The following is a 9,506-nucleotide window of genomic DNA, read 5'->3' as shown; positions in this document are numbered from 1 at the left end:
ACTTTGTCAAAGTTTATCAATTTTCACTTACCAGATCGCCCCTCTTCCATGTTTTCTCTGGAGATAGAGTCTCTCTGAAACATTTTCAAAGTCTCTGTCACAGTAATGTCTCTATTTAATCAAAAGCATATGGCAGTGTTTCATAAGTAGTTGCAAAAACAGGAAGTGAGAAGTGAAAGCAGTAAACTCACATCCAGTAAGTGAGCTGCAACAAGTTAAGTCAAGTTTACAAGAGTTTTAGATGTATAAAATGCAAAGTGCTTTTAACTTAGACAATCTACTCCACAATCTTCTTTCCCTGTCAAAATGTCAAAATAACACGGACCAGTTTTATTTTCTTGCCTGAATCAAAAAGGTTAAATAAAACGTGCAGAAAAAAATTCCTTTCCATCACTGGGCACCAATCAATGAAGGGCAGTGATCCTTTGGTGAGACCTGGAATTGCTTCGGTTTACTTCACAGACATAGATTTGTTAGTCAGTCAGTCAGTTCAGTTGCTCAGTCATGTTGACTCTTTGCGACCCCATGAACTGCAGCACACCAGGCCTCCCTGTCCATCACTAACTCCCAGAGTTTACCCAAACTCATGTCCATTGAGTAGGTGATGCCATCTAACCATCTCATCCTCTGTCGTCCCCTTCTTCTGCCTTAAATCTTTCCCAACATCAGGGTCTTTTCAGAAGAGTCAGCTCTTCACATCAGGTGGCCAAAATATTGGAGTTTCAGCTTCAACATCAGTCCTTCCAATGAACACCCAGGACTGATCTCCTTTAGGATGGACTGGTTGGATCTCCTTGCAATCCAAGGGACTCTCAAGAGCCTTCTCCAACACCACAGTTCAAAAGCATCAATTCTTCTGCACTCAGTTTTCGTTATAAGTCCAACTCTCACATCCATACTTGACTACTGGAAAAACCATAGCCTTGACTAGACAGACGTTTGTTGACAAAGTAATGTCTCTGCTTTTGAATATGCTGTCTAGGTTGGTCATAACTTTCCTTCCAAGGAGTAAGCGTCTTTTAATTTCATGGCTGCAATCCCCATCTGCAGTGATTTTGGAGCCCTGAAAAATAAAGTCAGCTACTGTTTCCACTATTTGCCATGAAGTGATGAGACCGGATGCCGTGATCTGAATGTTGAGCTTAAAAAAGGTTACCATATCTGGGAAAAAAAAAAAAAAAGTTACCATATCTAGTTGAATTCACAGAATCACTGAATAAAATAGCTGAGATTTGTACACAAATTTGTTTCTCTGCTAAAGTCCTATTTAATCTAATGTTATACTGCCTCCCAGTGGTATAAATGTATATTCACAGGCACCTGTAAATCAATAGGTATTTCCATTCTTAGGCCTTTGGAAATACCGAAGATCTATTTACTTGTTTACTAGCAATTTTCCTGCATACCAAGGATGCTGTTTTTTTATTATTTACATCTCTTTGAATCTGTATAATTTTATGCTTAAGACACACAACAAGCAGTTAATTATATGAAATTTAACATATATAGTGATTATATTGTCTAAGTCATTGTATCCTAAAAGTTATTAAACTATTAGTATTATTCATTTTACTTTACTAGTAAAATGAATGACTCTCACAGAGTCTATATTACTTGGCAGCATCACACAGCTATCATTGGCCAACCAATACTCACATTCTCTTGTTCATTCTCAAAGCCCATCTTTGTAACCATGAATTACGCTTCTACCATAGTTTTCCCTAATTAGAATTTTTGTCAAGGCTTTAATCTTGCACTGCACGTTTACAGCTTTTCCAACATAATATCTTCTGCATGACCACAAGCATCAGATCTTTTGAAATCCATCCTTGAGTAATACCCTGTTCAGGTACTCATTTGTGTAAACACAACAAATAAATATCTGATCATTGTCTACCATCTATAACTGTACACTTTTTCACAAGACATAAACAAGAATTTGTGTTCAAATATGCGTTGATTTTGCTACTCCTCTCCTGACATTGGTGGTAAAAAACAGTGGTGAAAGAATTCTTCTCTAGGTGCTTTAAGGTCTAAATCCAAACCACACCTTTAGAAGTGAAGTAAAGTGAAAGTCACTCTATCGTGTCCGACTCTTCGCAGCCCCATGGACTATATAGTCCATGGAATTCTCTAGGCCAGAATACTGTAGTGGGTTGGCTTTCCCTTCTCCAGGGGTCTTCCCAACCCAGGGATTGAATCCAGGTCTCCTGCATTGCAGGAGGATTCTTTACCAGCTGAGCCACAAGGAAGTCTTAAACTGCTATGCAATAGAATAGTCATTAATCACATTTGAGTATTAAAATTTAAATCAATTATAATTAAATAAAAATTTAAAATCTAGCCACATTTCAAGGGCTCACAGCTCCATGTGGCTAGTGGCTACAATTGTGGTTGCACTGATATGGAATATTTCCACCACTGTGGAAAGTTGATTCAAAAGTGCTGATCTAGAATAAAAATCATAGTTTTCTTCCAGATGTTGAACAAAAGGAACTCCAGCTAACTTGCTTTTAAACACTGAACCATATGTAGCTCAATACATTTTATAGTAATTAGAAACATTAGCCTTCTTCAGTATGTGTGCTTGTAAAATGTATAGATGTTAAGATCCAAGTGAAGAAAGACTGTACAATGAATCTGTGGGATTAATATTTTTCATAGTTTTATTTCACCATCTTTTTGATGTCCAAAGACTCTGTAGTATTGTGTGTGTGTGTGTTAGTCGCTCAGTCCTGTCCAACTCTGCAATCCCATGGACTGTTAAGATCCAAGTGAAGCAACACTGTACAATGAATTTGTAGGATTAGGAATTTTCAGAATTTTCTTTCATGATCTTTTTGATATCCAAAGATTCTGTAGTATTTCCCCTTTTTTATTTCTAATATTACTTATTTGTATCTTCTCTCCATTTTCCTCAGTTCGCTTGAGGTTTATCAATTGTATTTATTTCTGCTGAAGAACCAGCTTTGTTTTCTAGAGGCTTATCAACTTTATTGATCTTTTTCAAGGTGCCAGCTTTTGATTGCATTGATTGTCTCTATTAATTTCTACTGTTCAATTTCATTTCTTTTCACTTTGCATTTTCCCTTCTTTTTCTAGTTTACTATGGTTAAAGCTTAGATACTTGTTTTTAGATATTTATTCTTTTTGAATATGTGCATTCAATGTAGTAAACTTTCTTCTAAACACTTATTTTACTCTATGTCACAAATTCTTAAGTTACATTTTCATTTAGTTAAAAATATTTTAAAATTTTTCTTGAAATATCCTCTTTGACTCATGTATTGTTTAGAAATATGTTGTTAAATCTCCTGTATTTAGGATTTTCTAGTTATATTTCTATGTAGCCTTCTGATTCTAGTTTAATTCCACTATGGCCTGAGCACATACATTATATGATTTCTATTCTTTTAATTTTTTAAGCTATAATTTTTCAGAATGTGGTCTAGTATGGCAAATATTCAAAATAACCTCAAGACAAATGTATATTCTGCTGTCATTAAATAAAGTAGCTTATAAATGTCAATTATTTTGTGTACAGTTGATCGATGGTGCTGTTAGTACAACTGTGTTGTGATTTTCTGCCAGATGGGTCTGCCCATTTCTGACAGAGGATTACAGAAGTCTTCAGCCATAATAGTGAATTCACCTGTCTCTCCTAGCAGTTCTATCAGGCTCTACCTTACATTTTGACACTGTTGTTAGGTTCACATACAAAACAATTGTCTTCTTGGAGAATTGTTTTATGATTATGTAATGTCCTTCTTTCTCCCTGATAAGTTTGATTGTTTAGAAGTTGCTCTGCATGAAATTATTTTCAAGTGCTTCATAGGGTTTTGGTTTAATGTTAATACCCCCAAACTACTATCAACTCAATGTTACAATAAAACATTAAAAAAATGAAATTAATATAGTGTAGCTACTCCAGCTTTCTTTTGATTAGTATTCACAAGGAATATCTTTCTCCATTGGTTTCCTTTTTCCTTTTTTGACTACGTATATCTTCATCTTTAAAATGGATTTTTTATAGAAAATACAAAATTGGATCTTGTTTTTGTTTCACTCTGACAATTTATTTTAGCTGGTATATTTAAACCATTGACATGAAGATGATTATTTAAACAGATGAATTAATATCTGCCATGTTTGTTAATGTTTTCTATTTGTTGCTATTGTTCTTTGTTTCCATTTTATCTTCTATTTTTTAAGTCTTAGGTAGTTTTAATTGGGCAGCTTAGATTATTGCATTTTCTCTCCTATCTTGTATCCATTGCACTTCTTTCTTTTTAAAAAAATATTTTTAGTGATTGCCCTGAAGCTTGTAATACAAAATTACAACTAGCTCAAATATGCTTTCAATTAATACTGTAAACCTCAAAAGAATAGTGCAATATCTTATAATAACAAAAGAATCCTAATTATACTCTTGTCCCTTACATTGTTACTGTCATTCATTCCACTTATGCATAAACTACAAGAATCTAATACAGTCATTATTTTGAAACTAGCTGTTACCAGTGAGATCAATTAAGAATAGGAAAAATACATTTAAAATTTTCTTTTATTCCTCAAAGTAGATTCTAGTTTCTGACCTGTATCACTTTCCTTACCTCTTTCTGCAGCTGCTGCTGCTGCTAAGTCACTTCAGTTTGTGGGACCCCATAGACAGCAGCCCACCAGGCTCCCCCGTCCCTGGGATTCTCCAGGCAAGAACACTGGGAGTGTGTTGCCATTTCCTTCTCCAATGCATGAAAGTGAAAAGTGAAAGTGAAGTTGCTCAGTCATCTCCGACTCCTAGCGACCCCACGGACTGCAGGCTACAGGCTCTTCCATCCATGGGATTTTCCAGGCAAGAGTACTGGAGTGGGGTGCCATTGCCTTCTCCTACCTCTTTCTAGTCCTTCCTTATTTTAACATACTTATAAGGAAGGTCTCCTGGCTACAAATTCCCTGAAGGTTTCTTTTTCTGGAAAAAATCTTTATTTTCCCCTTCACTTTGAAGGTGATTTCATAGAATATAGAATTCTAGGTTGGTAATTTTTTTTCTCTCAACAATTTGAACATTTCACTCCACTCTGCTTATATACCTGGCTTCTTAGATAACAAAAGGTGGCAAAGTAATTTTTTTTCTTCTTGCTTCTTTTCAAATTTTTTCTCAATTTTTGTTTGATTTTCTGCAGTTTGACTATGATATACCCAGATGTATTTGAGGGAGGTGTGTGTGCGTGTGCGGATTTACGCTGCTTGGTTTTCTCCGAGCTTCCTAGATCTGTGCTTTATTGTTTGATATTAATTTGAGGTAAATTCTCAGTCCATTTCTTAAAATATTGCTTCTACTTCTTACTTCTCCTTTTGGTGTCCCCATTACATGTTACACTTTTAGTAGTTATCCCACAGTTCTTGGATATTGTTTTGGGTTTTCTTTTCTGTTTTTTCAGTTGTTTTGTTTTAACTTTTCAGTTTTGGATGTTTCTGTTGCTATGACCTAAACTCAGAGATTCTCTCCTCAGCCATGTCTAATCTATTAATGAGATCATCAGACACTGTATTTTTGTAAGTGTTTTTGATTCTCTGACATTGCTTTTTTTCCTTTCTTATAATTTCTATGTTCTCCTTACACTACATATTTATTCTTCATGGTGTCTATATTTTGCATTGGAGTCATTAGCATGTCAGTCAGAGTTTTTAAAAAGTTTCCAGTGTGATAATTCTAATATTTCTGCCATATCTAAGTTCTGATACTTTTCAAACTGTGCTTAACTTTTTGATTTTGTTTTCTGTGCTTAATCATGTGTGACCCTCTGCAGTGCCATGGGCTATAGCCTACCAGGCTCCTCTACCCATGGAATTTTTCAGGCAAGAATATTGGGGCAGGGTGCCATTGCCTACCTCAGGGGATCTTCCCCACCCAGGGATTGAACCTGCATCTCTTGCATCTCCTGCATTGGCAGGGGGCTTCTTTACTACTAGCACCATCTGAGTGAATGAAAACTGTGTTGTAATAGATATATTTGATCTTTACCTCTGATTCCTGGCAAGGAGCTTCAAAAATCATTATAATTTTGTCCATTTCTTGAGTCATAGAAGAAGTAACTTTGTTATGCTGGTGATCACTCATTGTGAAGGTTCTGTATAGTTTCAAGGGAGTGTCTGGTCACCAGAAAAAACCATCACCATGTGATTCAGTTCAGTTCAGTTCAGTTCAGTCGCTCAGTTGTGTCCGACTCTGCGACCCCATGAATCACAGCACACCATGTGATTAGAGGGTAGCAAATTCCTGCATTCCCCCTGTCCACAGACACACCAGCTGTGCATGCCTACACCCGACTCCAATGTACCAAAGACACTGAGACCTAAATTTATAGAGGAACATTGCCCACATTCCAGATTGGCGATTAGTTGATGCACTTCCAAGAAATATCCAAATAAAACTACAAGGGCTCTGAAAACTGAACTGGAACCAGAGTTCACAGAAGGCCTGAACCTATCCAGAGTGATTGTCTGCACAAACCAAATATTTGGATGGGCTCCACACGTTTAAACAAAGAGTCTCCTAACAAAATGTTTATTAAAAATGTCCAGAAGACAATTCAAAATTATTCAGCATACAAATAGCCATGAGAATTTGGACTTGCATGGAGAAAGACAATCAACAGAAGCTGTGCTGATGTGACACAGATGTTGGAATTATCTAGCAAATATTTTAAGCAGATTTATAAAGATACTCAAAATACCAAAGGAATGAAGAAATAAATGCAGTCATTTAACAAGAATTAGAAATCATCTTTTTCCTCCTCTGAATTGCCTTCTATCTAAATTGATTGCTACTTTTATCAAGGATAAAGAAAATTTTCCATCCTAAATTATGATACCTCAATTTTCTCCAACAGGTAAAAGTCACTTTTTTCACTTAGTAAATCATCAAACAAAATCTTAATACATGACTTTTAATTTCAATCTCACACACACACATTTCTCTTTCTATATGGCATCTAATGTAAGATATTTTATTTGAATGTTCTCCTAAATTTTTATCTGGAATTGTTCACTTTTTTAAATTAGTAAATATCTTTTACTTCCTTTTAATGTTTTCCCTCCTGTGAGCTTCCATGATAAGTTTTATACTTTATTTCACAATAATAATATGCTGCATCTGTGTAACACTTTACAGTATGTATTTTTCCCAGTGAAATTAATCATTCCATTGTCAGTCATAAATTTTACCTGTTTCCATTCTCTTACCTCTTTCTCTTAATAGTTCCCTTTCATTACCTGTGAGAACAAGAATTTCCATATCTGCTTATTCTTAAACAAATTATAAACACATTTACAATTTATAAATTATAGCACTCTTTCAAGGTCTCTCATCCTTGAAAACTCTGTAACTGTGAACCACTTTCCCTGTGTAGACACTAGAGTCTTATCAGCAGCATTATTTTATCACCTCAGTCCTCACCCTCATTCCTTACAGCCCAAATTCTTACCTCATTTTACAATCCACACAGTTGGAAAACATCTTTCTCTACCACATTTATATCAGGCATTTTACTTCCAGCTCTTATTAGAGAACTAAGACTACAGTCAACCGTTTGTGGCCGGAACTTCCTAAGTAACTTAAAATGTCAAGCTAAACTAATTTGGATAGTGAAAGATTCACACAGTGAACCACACATTTTTAGTCAGAAGGCCACTTGCCACAAACACACACAGAAGATTGGGCTTTGTATGAATGTTTAAAAAGACAATGAAGCTATTTCATGAATAGTACTTTAATTGCAAGACAATAGATTTCAAACTAATCACCATGATAAGTCCAGTTACGACACGTGAGCTTGCAAATATATTACCCAGTTATTAACTATATTCCCTGCACGGCATGTTTGATACTTAAAACTCATTTATTTTGTAACTGGAGGTTTTGGTTCTCACTCTTCCTCACCTATTTCTTTCCCTCTGCTCCCCCCACTCCTTCCTGGCAAACACATATTTGTTATTTGCATCTATAACTATATATACACAGTATAAAAATTTTGAACTGCTATATTGTACATTCGAAGTTAATTTTGTAAATCTACTATTCTTTAGTAAGGAAGAAAAGGAAATGGTGCTCAAGAGGACATGGGAGTTATTTACTGAAGCAAGGTCACTGGATACAGCAATAAAGATAGGAGTGACGTGGTGAGGGCTGCTTTTATTCACTTTTGTTGAGTGATAGACAAAACTAGATTTGACTGCACTTAAATGCTGAGAGAATGTATTTTCTTTAAAATACATTTCCTGAAAGAAGCAGTGGACATTCTAGGTTATGCTTGTATCTGAAAAAGATGAAACATAGAAATGAAAAGAAGCTGATATTGATAATGTTGCCAAAACCCTGCCTGTGTTCTCTGTTGCCGAATAGAAACATAGAGACAGGTTTTGCCTGAAGTAGAAAAGAGTAACTTTTATTGTGCTGCCAGGCAAAGGAGGCCAACAGAGGGCTAATGCACTCAAGACTGTGTGACCCACCCAGGAGTGGGATAGTGAGGAGTTTTATAGTGTTCAAGGAGCAATGTGTCACCAACTCATAGACAATTCTTGGCATCAAGGTGAGGTTTCAAGCATCATCAATTTTCCGGTTTCAACCAGTCTAGAGTCTATGTTCTCATGGTCAGCAGTTTTCATTTGGAGCTGGTCTGCTTCTTGTAAAAATAACTTAGCAGCGTGTGTCATGCCTTCACGTATTTCAGAGAAATAGGAGTTCAGTGATTCTGCTCTGTGGTTGAATTACAATCTAAATTGTTACCAGTTCCCCAGCCCAATAGCTAGTCTTTGTTTCTACATCTTCACGTTTCTCTCTTCAACGAGGGGTGCTGGGAAAACTCCATGTAAAAGAGTGAAACTAGAACACTTCCTAACACCACACACAAAAATAAACTCAAAATGGATGAAAGACCTAAATGTAAGACAAAAAACTATAAAACTCTTAGAGGAAAACATGGATAGAACATTCTTCAACATAAATCACAGCAAGATCCTCTATGACCCACCTCCCAGAGTAATGGAAATAAAAACAAAAACTAAACAAATGGGACCTAATTAAACTTAAAAGCTTTGCCACAACAAAGGAAAGTATAAGCAAGGTGGAAAGACAGCCCTCATGAAACAACTGACAAAAAATGAATTAATCATGGATTCTTGAGTCAGTCTTCTACTTTAAAAACAAGGATGCAGGGGTTTGTACATTTCAGAAATACAATGTGTTAATGCTACTGCTGCCATAACAAAGTGCCATGCACTGCATGATTTAAAACACCAGGAACTGATTGTCTCAGTACTACAGCCTGAAAGGCCCAATATCAATATGTCCTCTGGGTCATGCTCTCTCAGACTGCTCTAGGAGACAGTCCTTTCTTGCCACTTCCTGCTTCTGGTAATGGCTGGCCATGCCTAGCGCTCTTTGACTTATAGGTATATCACTTCAATCACAGGGCTGTCTTTTCCCTTTGTCTTCACTTTGTTAA

This window comes from Bos javanicus, chromosome 5 (assembly GCF_032452875.1).
Source record: "Bos javanicus breed banteng chromosome 5, ARS-OSU_banteng_1.0, whole genome shotgun sequence".
NCBI lineage: Eukaryota > Metazoa > Chordata > Mammalia > Artiodactyla > Bovidae > Bos > Bos javanicus.
Note: the sequence above shows the minus strand (reverse complement) of the source record.